At 38.5% G+C, this 18,937-nt stretch overlaps 1 protein-coding gene across 42 annotated transcripts in view; it reads right to left on the bottom strand.

Moving 5' to 3' along the window:
- Window positions 1–18,937, bottom strand: part of LOC145547098 (uncharacterized) — a 745,699-nt gene that overhangs the window by 463,884 nt on the left and 262,878 nt on the right. For 3 of the 42 annotated variants that reach the window (XR_014083618.1, XR_014083599.1, XR_014083605.1), the window contains one exon: window positions 15,296–15,391. The exons of the other annotated variants lie outside the window; for them this stretch is intronic. The gene's annotated coding sequence lies outside the window, so the exon portion shown is untranslated. Of the gene's footprint in view, window positions 1–15,295; window positions 15,392–18,937 lie in introns of those variants that run through there. 42 annotated transcript variants of the gene reach the window in all.

Below are 18,937 nucleotides of genomic sequence, written 5' to 3'. Positions count from 1 at the left end.
ACACACCCATATACATACAGAGAGAGAACATATACTGTTTGAAAAAGACAGGGCACTGCAACCAAAATAAAATAGAAATGAGGAGAGAAATCCCAGAAGACAAAGAAATCATTTTATTCTGGGCAGATAAAACTCATCCCTTAAACATAGCAAAAGGGTTGTAAGATTCTAAGTGCTCAACACCTGGTTAAAGTATAAGATACATCTATGAAACAGTAATCAGGGGATGTAGCTCAGTGGTACAGTGTATGCTTTGTATGTATGAGGCCCTGGGTTTGATCCCTGGCATCTCCATGTGGTTCTGTTTGGACTTCCCTGGTGGCTCAGACAGTAAAGAATCTGCTTGCAATGCAGGAAACCCGGGTCTCCTAATTTATATTTCCTTTTAAACAACCGTGGGTAGCTCAAACAGTAAAGAATCTGCCTGCAATGTGGGAGACCTGGGTTGATCCCTGGTGGGGAAGATCCCCTGGAGAAGGGCATGGCAACCCACCTCAGTATTCCTGCCTGGAGAATTCCATGGACAGAGAAGCCTGGTGGGCTACAGCCCATGGGCTTCTAAAGAGTCGGACACTACTGAGCAAATAACACACACACACACACACACACACACACATGAAATAATAGAGTAAAACTCATTCTTAGGAGAATTTATAGAATGAAGGAAAACTGTTCAAGAATATTTTATGCTAAAAATATGCACAAATTATTAAATGCCTAAAAAACGACCTTATTTAAAAGTAAATGCAAAAAGACATAGGGAGATATACTAAAATAGCATAGTGAATGCCACTGGATTTTTTCTTTTTTCTTCAAACGTTTCTGATTTTACAAATTTCTACAGATTACTATTAAATTAGAAGATGATAAAAAGGAAGAGATAACATTTATTCTGCAGCTTGCTGCTTATCTACTTTTAAGTCTGACAACAAAGAAACCGCTTTCTCTCAGTGTTTTTGGAGCCACAGACTGACTTGCTGAACACACCTTTTCTTGAAGCCAACCATGGACAGACAACACAATTTGTATTCATTGCAAAGCCTAGACTAACCGTTAGGCTGTCACAGAATAAATATTCCTCAGGATTTGATCCTTGAGACATGGTAAACCCACACATGTCTTCTTCTTGAATCCACATGGTATTTTGGTTGACATCAATATGAAAATTAACTATACTCAACTAAGTACACAAAAATGTCAACTAGATTATAGTGATAAGTTACTTTTTTTTCTTTTCCATTTTTCATCTGTATATATTTTTTATTTGGAGAAAATTTCAATATGGGTAGGAGGTGTTATCTCACCTTCCACTATAAAAGTAAAGTGAAATAAATATTTTTTCTCCCAGTCTAGAGACTGCTATAAAGTGGACTTGAAGCCCAAGTATAGACACCTAGGTATTCCTATCCAGAATTTTGATTTCTGTGATCATAATACAAAGATGCAAGAAACAATCAGGAGTTTTCAGCTGTTGAATTGGCTGGTTCTAGATTTGAGTGGCATTTGGAGAGTGGCATTCTGATGGGGTCAACAACAAGCTATGTCACTCGTCCTGTTATTGTGGCCACACCTTAGCTATGCCTCCCTTCTCCTGATCTCCCTTGTTAACTAGTCTTTCTAAGGGTTTCATAAGGTTGCAGAGATGGTTAATTTTACATGACAACTCGAAAGGTCATGGGGTGTCCAGATTAAACCTTATTTCTGGGAGTATCTGTGTTTCTAGATGAGATTATATTTGAAGGAATGAATTTAGCAAAATAAATTGTTCTTCCCATTGTGGGTGACATCATCCGATCCATTGAGGGCCTGAACAGAATAAAAGGCAGAGGAATTTTTCCTGTCTCATTGAAATGTTTTAGGTTTTAAATTTAAAAATCCTAAAGTAAAAAAAAAAAAAAAAAAAAAAAAATCCTAAAGTAAATATATATGAGAAATAAAAATAGAAAGGAAATAAAAGGAAGGGAGGGAAGGAGAGGTTGAGAGAGGAAGGAAAAGAATAATATTCAGAAACCAAAGCTCTGAGATTAAGCTGAAACATTACTCTGTGTTGTGTAATTTTAGGCAAATTACTGGAGCTCTCTGAGCCTTAGTTTTACTCACTTGAAAGAAGTAAATCAGAAAGAGAAAAACAAATACCTTATACTAACACATATATATGGAATTTAGAAATTTGGTACTGATGAGCCTATTTGCAGGCAACAAAGGAGATGCAGACATAAAGAAGAGACTTGTGGACACTGTCAGGGAAGGAGAGGGTGGGAAGGAATGAGAATAGCATTGAAACATGCATCACCATGTGTAAAACAGATAGCCAGTGGGGATTTGCTGTATGATGCAGGGAGCTCAAAACCAGTCCTCTCTGACGACCTAGATGGGTGGAATGGTGAAATGAGAGGTTCAAGGGGGACGAGACGTTTGTATACCTATGGCTGATTCATGTTGATGTATGGCAGAAATTAACACAATATTGTAAAGCAATCATCCTCCAATTAAAAGGAAAAAAAAGAAGTAATAACGTTCTTTTTAATCTGTTGGAAGAATTAGAAGAGATGTTATGTAAAATAGATAATAAAAATAAAAGTTTTACAATAATAGATATTAGTTATTTCTCCTTTCACCAACATTCTGAGTGGGTCTGATCCTTCTAGTTATGCTTCTCTGTCACAGGTATAAGGAAGGATGGACTCTAAAACTAGCTCAAGAACTTGTTATCTTGACTCACAGAAACATCTTGGTAACTGGACTTTATTTCTGCACTATAACAATAAAGTCTAGAAGATACTGGCTCAAGCTGTGTAATTTCTGGGAGACTGAAAGTGAAGATGAGAAGTTTGTTTAGCAATATCTGTTCTGTGTACTAGCCTTTAACAATCACATGGTGCATTGCATTATAGATTTGATGCACTCAGCCCAGGTACTGGGCTCTTCAGCATCAATCTAGGCAAGACTGCATGGTGAACTCTTTTATATATATTGGGCCTGAAGAGGGCAGTTGAGCTTCCAAGTCCTGATATTTATTCTTTCAACTTAATTATCCACAAATGTTGGTCTACAGTTCAGTCCCCATCTAAATGTTTTTAGACTAAAATGCTTTTTACCTTCATATGTCATTGTGGAAAGTTAATGAGCTAAACTATATATCCTATGCAGTACTGGAAGGAACACTGCTTAAGAATACTCAAGAATATAAGAGGATATTGTGATAGTCATAAAATGAAGCCAGCAGCTCTATTATTTTGTTAATCAGATGTCACAGAATATCTAAACATATCATTTTTCCTTTGGAGACATTGATTGATCCAGAGAAATGATGTAACCTACAGAGATGTTGAGATGTTAGTCAGAGTTTTAAAATAGAAGACCCTATTCTTCTAGAAAACCCATAGCCCTTGTGGTACCCATGTGGCTCCTAAGAGGAGATTGTAATTAAGACAAAATATGGAAAAGGAGAGACCACAGATGGCAGCAGAATCGGTCTAAACATCCATTAGCCCTTCATATGCTATGCTACATCGCTTCAGTCCTGTCTGACTCTGAGATCCTATAGACTGTAGCTTACCAGGCTCCTCTGTCCATGGGATTCTCTGGGCAAGAATACTGGAGTGGTTGCAATGCCTTTCTCCTGGGGATTTTCCTGACCCAGAGATGAAACCCATGTCTCATTATGTCTCCTGCATTGGCAGGTGGTTTCTTTACCACCAGTGCCACCCTCGAAGCCCCTATTAAAAGGAGTGGTAACCATTCCCTTCTCCAGAGGATCTTCCCAACCCAGGGATGGAACCCAGGTCTCCTGCATTGCAGGTGGATTCTCTACAATTTGAGCCACCAGGGAAGCCCATTAGGTCCATATCAAGCTACAATTGACCAGAACTTTTCCTGGACTTTTTAGTTATGTAAGATAATGTGTGTGTGTGTTAGTCGCTCAGTCATGTCCTACTCTCTGTGACCCTATGGATCATAGCCCACCAGGCTCCTCTGACCATGGGATTCTCCAGACAAGAATACTGGAGTGGGTTGGCATTACCTTCTCCAGGGGATCTCCCTGACCCAGGGATCAAACCTGGGTCTCCTGCATTGCAGATGGATTCTTTATGATCTGAGCCACCAGGGAAGGGCAAATGTAAGACAATAAATTACCTTTTTTCCTTTAGGCATTTTTAATTGTGTTTTATTTTGTAACTTGTAAATGAAAATGGGATGAAATTTTTCTTTATGGAATTTGGTAGCCAAAAGAATTATCTGGTTAGCTGTAGGTAAGAAAATGGCAGCCCACTCCAGTATTCTTGCCTGGAGAATCCTGTGGATGGAGGGGCCTGGTAGGTTGCTGTCCATAGGGTCGCACAGAGTTGGACATGACTGAGGCGACTTAGCATGCATGCATGCATTGGAGAAGGAAATGGCAACCCATTCCAGTATTCTTGCCTGGAGAATCACAGGGATGGAGGAGCCTGGTGGGCTGCCATCTATGGGGTCACATGGAGTTGGACATGACTGAAGCGACTTAGCAGCAGCAGCAGCAGCAGGTAAGAAAGAATGTGTGATGGGGCTTATGAATTCTTCCCAGCAGTACTGAATGATGTCCTGATTAATACCCACATTCTCATTTAGGATTTAAGTGTGTTCTCTCTTAACTCAATCTATTCTTTGATTCTTCTGTATGGTTATATCTTGCTTCCTATAATCCCCTATCCCTAGAGAGTCACGGTTTGTTGATTGTAGACAGATATTTTATTTACAAATCAATAGTCTCTATGTGATTTCCTAGTGTTATGTGCTGCTTAACATATTGAAATTTTTGTTATCTCTAAGTACCTGAAGCTTTCATTCTAGACTATTTTTCTTTGGAGCATATGCTGATTATTTTGCAACTAACAGACTGATCTGAGGAAATTCTGGGCATGGCTAGATTTTAAGACTGAAGTGTATGAATACAGGGACAAATAGATCCTCAACTGAAGATGGTAGGGTCTTAGAGTACTATGGAGGAAGGCAAAACTAGTACCCTGAAATACACCTATAAAGAAACTAAGGGTTAAATAACCATGGAAAGAGTTGAATCTAAAAGGAAGAACCACAAAACAAAAATGTTTCATGACAAAGGTAATGGAACATCTATAGGAATAAAAGGATTCAAGCAAATTTAAATATGAGTATAGGGCAAAATTATGAAAATAAAAGAAGCAAACTCACTCTGCTAATTCCAATAACTCTTTTTCAGCTTTATCCATGTGTGGAAATTTGAGCTGCTTCACACAGACTTAGCAGCCTCTGAAGAAGTAATCTTTCCTCTATTCCAGCAGAATGTGATCTTTCCACCAGGCATACAGTACCTTTCCTCAGGCTGCTCTGTCCACGTTTGCAGATCCTAGTGCAGGTACTGGAGAAGGTGGTGGCACCCCGCTCCAGTACTCTTGCCTGGAAAATCCCATGGATGGGTGAGCCTGGTGGGCTGCAGTCCATGGGGCTGCGGAGAGTCGGACACAACTGAATGACTTCACTTTCACTTTTCACTTTCCTGCATTGGAGAAGGAAATGGCAACCCTCTCCAGTGTTCTTGCCTGGAGAATCCCAGCGACGGGGGAGTCTGGTGGGCTGCCGTCTATGGGGTCGCACAGAGTCGGACACGACTGAAGCGACTTAGTAGCAGCAGCAGCAGTGCAGGTACAGCCTAGTATATGTTGGTTTCAGGGAACGTGGAGACTAAACTTTACTTGCCATTTTCTAAATCTAGAGCTAAGTCTTTTTTCCAACAGTTTTCTAACATCCGACTGGTTTAATAATTCAATTTAATTCTGACAGTAACTATCCTGAGTTTGCCCAGATCCCATAGTTGAAGGACTCAGCTCCATAAAACTACCTCAATCAAATGGGGGAATCAACATAAATGGGGCCCTTTGTGTAATCCATACATCTGCCTGAGTGATTACAAATGTGACGTTTCCCTCAACGTGCCACTCAGGTTTGATAATTCACTAGAACAACCCACAGAACTCAAGGAAGCAGTGTGCTTATGACTACAATTTCATTATAAGGGATACAACTTAGGAACAGTCAAAGAGATGGATCCAACAAAGTATGCAGGGCTCTGGGTATAGGGTGAGGCTTCCATGCCCTCTCTAGCAGCTCTGAATCTCAATGTATTCACCAACCCAGAAGCCTCTCAAAACCTTTTCATTCAGTTTTTAATCAAGGTTTCATTATAATAGGCATGACTGATTAGATCCTAGACCCCAGACAACTAAGCTTGATCTCCAGCCCCATTTCCACTCCAGCTCCATTCCCAGGAGGTTGGGGGATCAGGGAGAACTACCCTCTAATCAGCTGTTGGTCCTAGTCTTCTTCCAGAAGCTACTGAGGGGTTTACACTGAGTCAACTAATTAGCATAATGTCAGGCAGGATGCAAAGAGGCTCCTTATGAATAGCAAAAGACACCCATCACTCAGGAAATGCCAAGGGTTTTAGGAACTCTATGCCAAGAACCAGGAACAGAGCCAAATATATTTCATACTATACAACAGAATTTCTCCCTGAAATCCCAGAGGTTACATGTAGACCAATCAGAACATCCATCTCACCCTCGTAAACTCTTGTTCTCTATGCTTGGATCATTATTTTCTGAATAGATTAAAAAACAGTGTCTGAAAATATTTAGAAATGCATGAGCTGATTAGTAATTTTCAATGACAAAAAAGTTTATTTATATAGATTTTACAAAGCTGAAATATAAAGTTCTTCATGACCTTTATGGGTTTTTCTTTTTTTTCCTAATTAAGCATTATGCCCTGAAATGGTATAAATGAAGCTAAAGGTCTTAACAGTTATTTCATGATTGGTTGCAGTTATTCATGATTTTCCTATTTGTATAGTATTTGCTGTTACCGTTTCACTTTTTTAGTTTGCATTTCCAGAGTTACTACTATATCTTCAATTGCATATCTTCATATCTTCAATTCTAAAGCTGATTGTATTATTCAAGATATGTTAGATGATAATGAAAGTGAAAGTGAAGTCACTCAGTCATGTCCAACTCTTTGCGACCCCATGGACTGTAGCCTATCAGGGTCCTCTGTCCATGGGATTCTCCAGGCAAGAATACTGGAGTGGGTTGCCATTTCCTTCTTCAGGGGATCTTCCCAACCCAGGGATCGAACCCAGGTCTCCCGCATTGCGGGCAGACGCTTTACCATCTGAGCCACCAGGGGAGGCCCTAAGATGATAATAAATAACCACAAAATGCAGTGACTTAATAGAATCCAATGTTGCTCTTATTTTTTGCTTCGTATCTAAAAGACCAGAAGGGTGTTCTTCTCACTATAGTCACCAGGACAAAAGGCCTTCAGAGGCTTCATCCTGATACCTGTTTCTTAGATTACCATGGCAGAGGAACAAGATCCTGGCAGTTCATGCACTGCCTCTAAAAGGTCTGCCCAGAATGGATATGTCTCATTTGCTCACATGTTATTGACTAAACCTCCATGAATTTTTCTCTTGACTTAACTGCAGGTACCATGATCCTATCAGGTTTTGGTAGGAAATCTAAAAGGGATTCCCTGGAGGCTCAGCAGGTAAAGAATCTGCCTTCAATGTGGGAGACCAGGTTTCGATCCCTGGGTTGGGAAGGGAGAAGGGAATGGCTACCTACTCCAGTATTCTGGCCTGGAGAATTCCATGGACTATATAGTCCATGGGATCACAAAGAGTTGAATGTGACTGAGTGACTTTCACTTCACTAAACCCTTAATTATTTTCCTGGAGAGATTTTGACTAATTGAAAGGACTTTTTTTTCTTGTGTTGCCATAAATGGTTCAGAGCTTTTGATAATGAGTTTAATGACCAAGTCCTTAATCTGATGCTCACCACAAGTTTGAATTTTAATTGGCCCTTTTAATCAAAGAATTTCTCCATTTTATTGTTTTTATAGTTTGGAATTGAAAAGCAGTTCTGCTTCAAAACAAATAAGTCCCTGAATTTGTGGATTATTTCTATTTCTTTAAAATTTGTTTTCTTTCTTGAACTCCTATTTTTCATCTGATACCTTGAAAATACAGTCAATAACAACTATAAACCATTACCATTCTATTTTTCACTATTAGATCAATTCCAGTACTAAAAGTTCATGTGGTAAATGAGCTGCCTTCCAAGCAAAGGTGGGAATGTTACCAAGTACTTTGACCCTGCATAACATGGACTATCATTTCAGGCTCCTGTATTGGTTATCTCCCTACTTATTACCTAGTCCTTGTATTAATCCCACATGTTTTAATCTTAATGTCATAGAAGCATCCATTATCAATTTCTGTATAAGTCAGAATAGGATATTTTCATTTGCCCCTCTGCAGTTCATGGGGTCACAAAGAGTCAGACACGACTTTGCAGCTGAATGACAACAACAACAATCACCTGATCACCTATGCATTTCTCTTCACTACTTTGAGACTTGCTATGGGGGGAGACAAGAGGTAGGGGTTGAGGGGTGTGACATGCACAGAATTCAGTTGGCTTGATGTTATTACCTGCATCAATAGATTCTTTTGTCTTCCAGATTCCCAGAGAAATCAATAGAAATCAATGGAAGGCAACTGGGAGGGTAAAAGGAAAGTAGGTTATTTACTCTCCTGGATTCTTCCCCTTCAGGTTACTATAGGTTGACCAAATTCTACTACTGAAGAATAGGCCAATCTATTGTAGGCCCTTTCCATACAACTGTACTATATAGGCTCTAGAAATTAACCCTTCTCCTTGCCCCTTCAGATACAGTTGTCATAACATCTATCCAATGTCATGAGGCCTAGGATACATCATTCCTGGTTAGTTTACTTAACATCTAATGGCTACAACTTTGTAAATGCTTCAATCATCTAGTTTAAAGGGGCTTCCTTTTAGGACTCTGATTGATTAGGTTATGTTTCAAGAGTAGAATATCCCTGAATCTTTGCAGCTTAACATAATAAAAGTTCTTTTCTTTCCTAGGCTACCTATCCCATGTGTGTAGGTAGGGAGATCTGTTCCTTCTAGCCACTGAACATTACAGGCTTCAGCTTGGCTTATGCTTCTGTGATCAGTGGAGGCATAGGAAGAGTATATGCTACTCATGTAAGGGGATTTCTGCTTCTGCCTGGATGTGACATCTGCCACTTTTACTTACATTCTAACCTTAATGGTTTAAAATTTACCACCCTATAGTGTGCAACCAACAGGGGTAAAACTGGAGAATTTAATGATTACAAATGGTTCAAAAGTGGTTTTTTATGATGAAATTAAAGCAAGCAATTAAAACTCATGCTCAGCTTCATACATATACATAGCAAGAATTGTGACAGTGCCTATACAGACTGAGTCTGTTTGTCCTCAAGGAAATAAATCTGCTAGTTTAATGATGCCTCACAATCAGTCCAAAAGAAAAGTGTAAACTCACAGACAAGTAAAAAATGGAAATTGAACTATGCTCAGGCCAGTTTATGAGTCATCCAGTTCTCTCAGCTCTGCTCTAACCCTGGGCATGGGCCTTGGCCATTTTCCCAGTTTTCCACATAGAGCAGCCCCAGTGATGGCTTTCAGTCTTCCTAAAGGCTCAAAGCCAAGCCTTATTCACTACTGTGTTTGCCTCATCTTCAGAATACCCTATCATCCCAAGAGTGAGAGTGGAGCTTCAGCAAGAATTCTATTGTACCCTCATGGTATGAGATGATGCCGCTCTGGCTCTTCAGCGTGGCCAAAATAGACTCAAGGAACAGGCAGTTTCCCCAGCAGTTATCCAAAGGGATCAGTTAGTAAAATTCAGAGGACTGGGAGAGGAAATAGCACATGAAATGATCTTTGATCAAATAAAGACAGAGTAGGAAGAGTGTACTGAGAGATTGCTTTCCCTTCCTCTCCTATCAGTTTTGAGATGGTGGTATCATAGAGTCTCTCTGCGGATATTCCATGCAACTAAGCAGCTGACGGCATTTCCTGGGAAGCTGGGAGAGTTTAGTAACATGCAACTTTAAACTCACTTGCCTTTCTTCACTGCCTCACGTTCCTTTATACTCTTGTTTCCCTCTGAATGTACTGCCTCTCTCAATATAGTGTTTACACATAAGGTTTGCTTAGGAAATATTTGATCTAGTCTTAGAAAACTAGTACCAAGGATGGTCATAAAGAGAAAACCTTCAGGAGGAAATTTGGTGTTGAATTTCCCACTTGTCTGAAAGCAATAAAGACTCTATCACTTGGGGTACATTTTACCGGGAATGCACTAATAGTACCAGTATTTAACATTTTAGCAGTAAATAACAGAATTTAGGTATATTTGTGGGTTTTGGCCCATTATTATAACTTCAATTTTTCATTGACCTATTATCACACTTTGTCCTGTAAGAGTTTCTTTTCTTTTTCTTTGAAAATCCTTCGTCAGATTGTTGCTCTTGTTTTTAAGTAACAGACATATACTCTTTATTAAAAAACTATAAAAATCGTTGAAATGTTGCTATATTTATAGATAGGTAACTTTTAATCACATTTCCAGAGAGAATTCAGTTGTTAATAGATTCATTCCAAAGAAAATTCACTGAATTTTATTTCGAATTATCATTGCCCCTGTGTTGGTTTTGCAGCTGCCATTTGAATTTTCTGACCCAAATCCGGCTGTTTTACTTCATCTGGACTGACAGGTAAACATATTGATCCAGGTTTTGGTAACAGAATTCTTCTCATGCCAAACTCTGAATCAGGTCAAACTCACTTGTGAATCAAAGAAAAAGGAAGAATGTTCTAGATAGCGACAGAAGCTAGTAGACAGTCTGACTTAAAAGGGCTCAAACAGGTAGGAGTTACTTATCTCACACAAGTCTGACATTAGGCAGTTACTGGTGTTGGTTTACCTACCCAAGCCTGTTAAGTCTCCCTGCCAGGTCATTCTTATATGTTGGCTTGGGTCCACTGTTTATTAGCTTTCTAGGGTTGCCATAACAGAGGACCACAGACTAGGCAGGTTAAAACAGAAATTGATTTTCTCATTATCAAGTTGTTGGCAGAGTTAGCTTCATTCTGAGGCCTTTCTCTTGGTTTATTTATGGTCCTCTTCTCCGTGTGTCTTCATGTGGTCTTTCCTCTGTGCATGAGTGTATGTTCCAAGTTCCTTTTCTTATAAGGACTCCAGTCATAACGGATTGGGGTCCATCCCAATGACTTTAACTACCTCTGTGAAAATTCTATCTCCATATATAGTCATTCTTATGAACTGGAGGTTAGGACATCAGCATACAAATTTTGGTGGAGGGGCACTATTTCAGCCCACATGACTATGGTTATCACTTTGTGATCTTAAGATGAATGCCATGACTCTAATATTTACTATAAATATAGAAAAGAGAGAGAAAGAAAAAGTAATGGGTCTGTTATCTTTATTCCCTTTTGAACAGGAAAACAAAAGCTTCCCATACCACCATGCTTTCCTCATGTAGTTGATTCATGTATTTGGTTCAGTAGTAAGAACTGTGTCACTTGGTCACTTCCAGCTGCAAGAATGGCTGAAAAAGTGACAGGGCTTTTGAACAGTTACATGAACTCCAACTATAGATCTACGGTACAGGAGAAAAGGAAAACGATGATTAACAAAGGATTTGGGGCCACTCAACCTATACAATCTGTTCCAGAGAATTTCACAGAATGTTAAACAAATGTATATTTATTCATTACTACTAATGGCATACTATGCTAAACACTCAAGATATATAAATTGAAAAAAACACCCTGCCATCAAGGAATTTATAGTATGGTGTGGAAAAACAGAAAATTAAAATAAGCAATTACAGTACAACATGGCAATAAAAATGATGGAGAGCAGCACAGCGTGCTAAAGACAATCCTAGGAAAGGCAACAAAACTGGTCACAGAAGATCCTGAAAGGCTCCACAAAAAAAGTGACATCTATGCCTCTCTTGTCATCAACATGCAAGTGACTGATTAACAATACATACTTTGTAGAGGTATTTTAAGCAGTAAGTAAATAAATGTGCCAGAAATCACAAGCACAGGACTAAGCACAAAATAATTACAATGTCTGTGTACCTTTTTTGATAATTGTGGGTGTTTTCTTTTTATTTTTTTACTTTTTTTGGTTTGTTTACTTTGTCACTAAAGAACTATGGATGGAGGCTTGTGACATTCTACAGGAGGCAGCGATTGAGAACATCCCCAAGGAAAAGAAATGCAAAAAGCAAAAATGGGTATCTGAGGAGGCCTTACAAATAGCTGAGAAAAGAAGAGAAGCTAAAGGCAAAGGAGAAAAGGAAAGATATACCCATTTGAATGCAGAATCCCAAAGAATAGCAAGGAGAGGTAAGAAAGCTTTCCTCAGAGATCAATCCAAAGAAATAGAAGAAAGCAATAGAATAAGAAAGACTAGAGATCTCTTCAAGAAAATTAGAGATACCAAGGGAACTTCTGATGCAAAGATGGGCAAAATAAAGGACAGAAACAGTATGGACCTAACAGAAGCAGAAGATATTAAAAGGTAGGAAGAATACACAGAAGAACTATACAAAAAAGATCTTCATGACCCAGATAATCATGATGCTGTGATCACCCACCTAGAACCAAACATTCTGGAATGTGAAGTCAGGTGGGCCTTAGGAAGCATCACTATGAACAAAGCTAGTGGAGGTGACGGATTCCAGTTGAGCTATTTCAAATCCTGAAAGATGATGCTGTGAAAGTGCTGCACTCAATATGCCAGCAAATTTGGGAAACTCAGCAGTGGCTATGGGACTGGAAAAGCTAAGTTTTCATTCCAATCCCAAAGAAAGGCAATGCCAAAGAATGTTCAAATTACTGCACAATTGCACTCATCTCACACGCTAGTAAAGTAATGCTCAAAATTCTCCAAGCCAGGCTTCAACAGTACATGAACCATGAACTTCCAGATGTTCAAGCTGGATTTAGAAAAGTCAGAGGAACCAGAGATCAAGTTGCCAACATCCGCTGGATCATAGAAAAAGCAAGAGAGTTCCAGAAAAATATCTACTTCTGCTTTATTGACTACACCAAAATTTTTGACTGTGTGGATCACAGCAAATTGTGAAAAATTCTGAGAGAGATGGGAATACCAGACCACCTGACCTGCCTCTTGAGAAATCTGTATGCAGGTCAAGAAGCAACAGTTAGAACTGGACATGGAACAACAGACTGGTTCCAACTCAGGAAAGGAGTATGTCAAGGCTGTATGTTGTCAACCTGCTTATTTAGCTTATATGCAGAGCACATCATGCGAAACTCTGGGCTGGATGGAGTTCAAGCTGGAATCAAGATTGCCAGGAGAAATATCAATAACCTCAGATATGTCGATGACACCACCCTTATAGCAGAAAGCAAAGAAGAACTATAGAGCCTCTTGATGAAAGTGAAAGAGGAGAGTGAAAGACCTGGCTTAAAACTCAACATTCAGAAAACTAAGATCATGGTATCAGGTTCCATCACTTCATGGCAAATAGATGGGAAAACAGTGGAAACAATGACAGACTATTTTCTTGGGCTCCAAAATCACTGCAGATGGCGACTTCAGCCATGAAATTAAAAGACGCTTGCTCCTTGGAAGAAAAGCTATGGCCATCCTAGATAGCATATTAGAAAGCTGAGATAACTTTACCAACAAATGTCTATCTAGTCAAAGTTATGTTTTTTACAGAAGTCATTTATGGATGTGAGAGTTGGACTATAAAGAAAGCTGAGAGCTGAAGAATTGATGCCTTTGAACTGTAGTGTTGGAGAAGACTCTTGAGAGTCCCTTGGACTGCAAGGAGATCCAACCAGTCTATCCTAAAGGAAATCAGTCCTGAATATTCATTGAAAGGACTGATGCTGAAGCTGAAACTCCAATATTTTGGCCACCTGATGTGAAGAACTGACTTATTGGAAAAGACCCTGATGCTGGGAAAGATTGAAGGCGGGAGGGGAAGGGGACAACAGAGGATGAGATGGTTGGATGGCATCACCGACTCAATGGACATGAGTTTGTGTAAGCCCTGGGAGTTGTTGATGGACAGGGAAGCCTGGTGTGCTGCAGTCCATGAAGTCACAAAGAGTCAGACACAACTGAGCAACTGAACTGAACTGAACTTACCTTGACACAATAGTAAACACTTTTGTACTTCTTAAGTGTTCCCTTTTGCTCAGTTATTCCTTACAATAATTAAAGAGGTAGTACTATTATTGACCTCATTCTAGATGAAGAATTAAAAAATTAAGTAATTGTGGAAGGTCATATAACTTTTAAAAGACAAGGCTATGAATTTGAGTCAAGTCAGTTCAGCCCCAAAGCTCACACTCTTATCTACCCTGTCATCAAAGTTCTTATTTCACTCTGCCTCTGATACTTACTTCAAGTGATGTTAAGAATGCACTCATGCTAAAACTATGGGCTTCCCAGGTGGCTCAGATGGTAAAAAATCTGCCTGCAATTCAATCCCTGGGTCAGGAAGATCCTGTGGAGAAGGGAATGGCAACGCACTCTGGTATTCTTGCCTGAAGAATTCCATGGACAGAGCAGCCTAACGGGCTACGGTCCATGGGGTCCCAAAGAGTTGGACACGACTGAACCCGTAACACTGATACCCTGATGTCTGAGTTTCTGTTTCTGGCAATCTATCTACCTGTTAGGCTATGTAGACTAAGTCATGTCCAACTCTTGTTACTCCATGGACAGTAGCCTGCCAGGCCCCTCTGTCCAAGGAATTTCCTAGACACAAATACTAGAGTGGGTTGCCATTTCCTTTTCCAGTAGATCTTCTTATCCCAGGGACTGAACCTAAGTCTCTTGCACTGCAGGCAGATTCTTTGCTGCTAAACCACCAGGGGAGCCCCACAGGCTACTGTACTACATATTTTTTTTAAAGGTATCTATTTCCAAGTAAGACCATGTAATAACAATATTTTCCTCAAATGGCAAAATTATAAATTCCATCAGTGCATAAAATCCCATCATTTTCCAAAGGCTGGTCCTTTTCTCCACCCATGTTTTCTCTTCTTTTGGGATATGTTATAAACCAAATATTGTCAATTTGACATTCGGACAACTTGGATTCAGACTTTAGACACTGCTTTTGGTTATTTTGGGGAAAATAAAAATAGTTTTCTTTCTTTGCAGCAACCATCTCTTCTCTTGTTCTTTTTATTTTTATTGTTTTGTTTTCATATTTTGTTTCATTGTTATCCAAACTTAATATGGTTTCTATTTAGTTCTTTGTTTCAGGATATAATTAAAGGAAATATATTCACTAACTATAATACAACTTGTAATTTTTCAATGACACACATTTTGAAGTTAGTAAAGCCTCAATTTTGTTTATTTTCCTCTGGCTGGGAAAAGAGCCTGCTAAGTCATGTGCAACAATGGGATTTGAAGAGTACCTCTGAAAAAAAAAAAGAATAGAAGAGAATCGGTCTTCACTTTTCATTTTAAATATCAACTATTAAATGTCTACACAGTACTGGGAATTATTCATAATCAAATTCTATGCTTTGAGAAGTCAGCAAATCCACAATCCTGAAAATGATGGTTATTTTTATGCAAATATGTACTGTGTATAAACAATTGTAACTCAGGAAACGGACTTTTCTTTGTAGCCAAAGGCGGTGTTAGCAAGTTTTTAACTATAGGTTTTAGAGTTTGCTGCTACCTACTATTAATTTTTTTATAGTGATCTCTTGCCTGTGTATTTTCCAAAATCATATTTATTTTTTATTTTAATTTGATATAGAAGGTTTTCATTTCTTACTAACCTATTATGCTTTTTTGATTTTTATGGAATGAATAAATTTAAAAAAATTGTGTCAAGAATTATCAATGTCCTTGATAATTTCCAAGGATGTATTCTTTTGTTTTACTTGTTATGATGCTGCTATTTCCATGTTACATTGATATAGCAGTGTGCAATTCTTACACCGCCTATGATAAAGTGTGATTTCTATTAAAATTGCAATTGATTCTGAATAATCACTACATTTTGAAACAGACCTTTTCACTTTTCTCTTGGCAATGCCTATTTCTATTTTAGAATCTCTATGGACTTAATACTTGAAGCCAACTGAGTTTATTACATTTTAATGTTCCCAATACTGTGATGGCATAAATTAGCTAACTTCTAACCTGTTACAGCCTTCTGTTAAGATCTGACAAACAAAAATTTTTACTGTGTATTATGATGGTTATACAGTTCTAGCTCTGCTAATTTCCAGCAATCAATGCTGTGGGTGTCATGGTCACTCTAGGCCTCAAATTTCATGTCTCTAAACTAGTAATGGATCTCTCTAGAATGATTCTTTCTCTGAATTGCTGTGAGAGTCAAAGGACATAAGATGCAACTTGGTTTCTCAAAGTGAAGAACAAGGATTCCTAGGAGGAAAATTAGTAATTAGGAGGTAGAGAATTCTTAGAATAAAGAATGTGCATCCTCCAACAGGAAGGATTTCACTGAAAATTTGGGGGAAGAAAAATGAAAAGAATTTATAATAAAACAAACAACAGTATTATGGTATGGAATTCAAAACTTACATGAATGTTTAAGATAAAACATTCAAAACTAACACTGATAAAATGTCTCTCATGGAACTAAAATTCGCTTTTTTCCCTCTCCTCTGTTTGTCTCAACCACCTACTCTCCTATCAAGCTTGTATATTTACTTCTCTCTACCTTACGAGGACTTGACTTGAGAAATAAGCATACAAATGTTCCTAACTATGTACAAAGCTGACATTCAAATGTGACATATTACTATCACCTTTGGTCTTTCTGAAATTGTGTTCAATATCTTGAAAATACTTCATTATCTGCAGTTTACCACTTAATTCAAGTTGGTATCTTTACTCTGTGATCACTGTAACTACCTTGCAGCTGACCTACTGTATCTATTCTGGTTTCTCTCAAAGTTAGCTTCCAGCACTCAAATAAAATAATGCTTCTGAAACTCTAATCCAATCATGGCACGTTCTCCCTTAAAACCCAGCTGTGACTTTCCATTTTTCTGGGGAAAAATATTAAAGTGTTCAACTTTTAAGCCTTCCATTCCAGATCACCTAATTCTTCCTCACTCTCTCTGTTCCCACTGTTCTTATCTTTCAGCCCCTAGTAATGTTTAAGCTCTGTCTTGTTGCCACAGGGACTTATCACATGATATCCTCTTGCTGAAATGGTTTTCCTTCCACTCCATCTAGTGACTCCTCCTCTTGCTTGAGATCTTTCATGAAAAAGCAAACTTCCTATATAAAGCTTTCCCTGTCCATTACAGTCAGGTAAAGTAAGGCTCTGTAGCACCTCATATGTCTCTTTTGTCGTATTTACTACAGTTGCAACCAAACATTATTTGGGCAAGTATTTTACTCAAGTTTTTTTTTTTATTACTTCTCTGTTTAAACTGCATCAGTCTACTTTGTTTCATAGTAGCACATAATAAATCATATATATATATATAATATATGTATATATATATTTGATGAATGAATGAATAAATGAATGGATACAACTACACTTTAAATAACGATTTTCATCACTGTCATTCTTCCTAAGTATTTTATAGCTACTGCTGCTGCTAAGTCGCTTCAGTCGCGGCCAACTCTGTGCGACCCCATAGACGGAAGCCCACCAGGCTCCTCCGTCCCTGGGATTCTCCAGGCAAGAACACTGGAGTGGGTTGCCATTTCCTTCTCCAATGCGTGAAAGTGAAAAGTGACAGTTAAGTCGCTTAGTCATGTCCGACTCTCAGCAATCCCATGGACTGCAGCCTACCAGGCTCCGCCGTCCATGGGATTTTCCAGGCAAGAGTACTGGAGTAGGGTGCTATTGCCTTCTCCGATTTTATAGCTAAATACCTACAAAGTGGGCTTCCCAGGTGGCACTAGTGGTAAAGAACCTGCCTGCCAGTGCAGGGGATATAAGAGATGCAGGTCTGATCCCTAGGTAGGGAAGATCCCCTGGAGGAGAGCATGGCAATCCACTCCAGTATTCTTGCCTGGAAAATCCCATAGACAGAGGAGCCTGGCACACTGCAGTTCATAGGGTTGCATAGAGTTGGACACAACTGAAGTGACTTAGCATGCACACATGTACTTACAAAGTAGAGTTATAAAATTCTTCCAAGATAGTAACATTACATACTGCATGTCTCATTTATGTAAAATTCTATTGCTGACATAGTGTTGTTATAGTAGAATTAAAGTGACCTTTTATTCAAATGAATTGAATGATGCAATTTATAGGGAAATGAAGATCAACCATATGTTTGATATTAATTTGTTTACTGATATTCTCTGATTGAGATAAAACTATATGTATTCTACTCAGAAACAGTATATTACATTACCATCTAATCTCTAAAAACTATCATGGAGAAAGGAAGAATGATCCCAGATAGAATATATTAACGATGAGTGAAAATGTAGAAAACAATTAGCATTTAGCACTAAGTGGATAATTACCTTTGTTAGAAATTAGATATAGACATTTGAAAGCTGGAACTGAAAATTTAATTACTTATGTATTAAGCATTCACCATAGGCAAGAAACAGCAATAGGCATTGTGAGGATATCAATTTAAATTAGAGGGTATATCTATCCCAAGACCGTTAAGTTCCCATTAGAGAAAAAAAAAAAATGCAAAATAGAGCCAGACTGCTGTAATAAATGCTATAGTACAGTGTTATAGGCTAAAATTTGTACCTCTCCACCCTCTATCCCCAACCTATCCAATTCATATATTGAAGTCCTAAACCTTAGTACCTCAGAATGTGATAGTATTTAGAGATGGAGCCTTTAAAAATGTAAATAAGTTAAAATAAGGTCATTTGGCTAACAGGTTTTAATATTCAATAAACAGATGTCCAAAATACAGGTGCCCTTGTAAAAAGAAGAATTTTAAATACAGATATACACAAAAGGAAGAGAACGTAAAAGCATAGAAAG

This window comes from Giraffa tippelskirchi, chromosome 1 (genome assembly GCF_054371585.1).
Source record: "Giraffa tippelskirchi isolate mGirTip1 chromosome 1, T2T-mGirTip1v1.2.pri, whole genome shotgun sequence".
Taxonomy (NCBI): domain Eukaryota; kingdom Metazoa; phylum Chordata; class Mammalia; order Artiodactyla; family Giraffidae; genus Giraffa; species Giraffa tippelskirchi.
The sequence above is the reverse complement of the archived record's forward strand: the minus strand, read 5'-3'. Positions and strand labels throughout refer to the sequence as shown.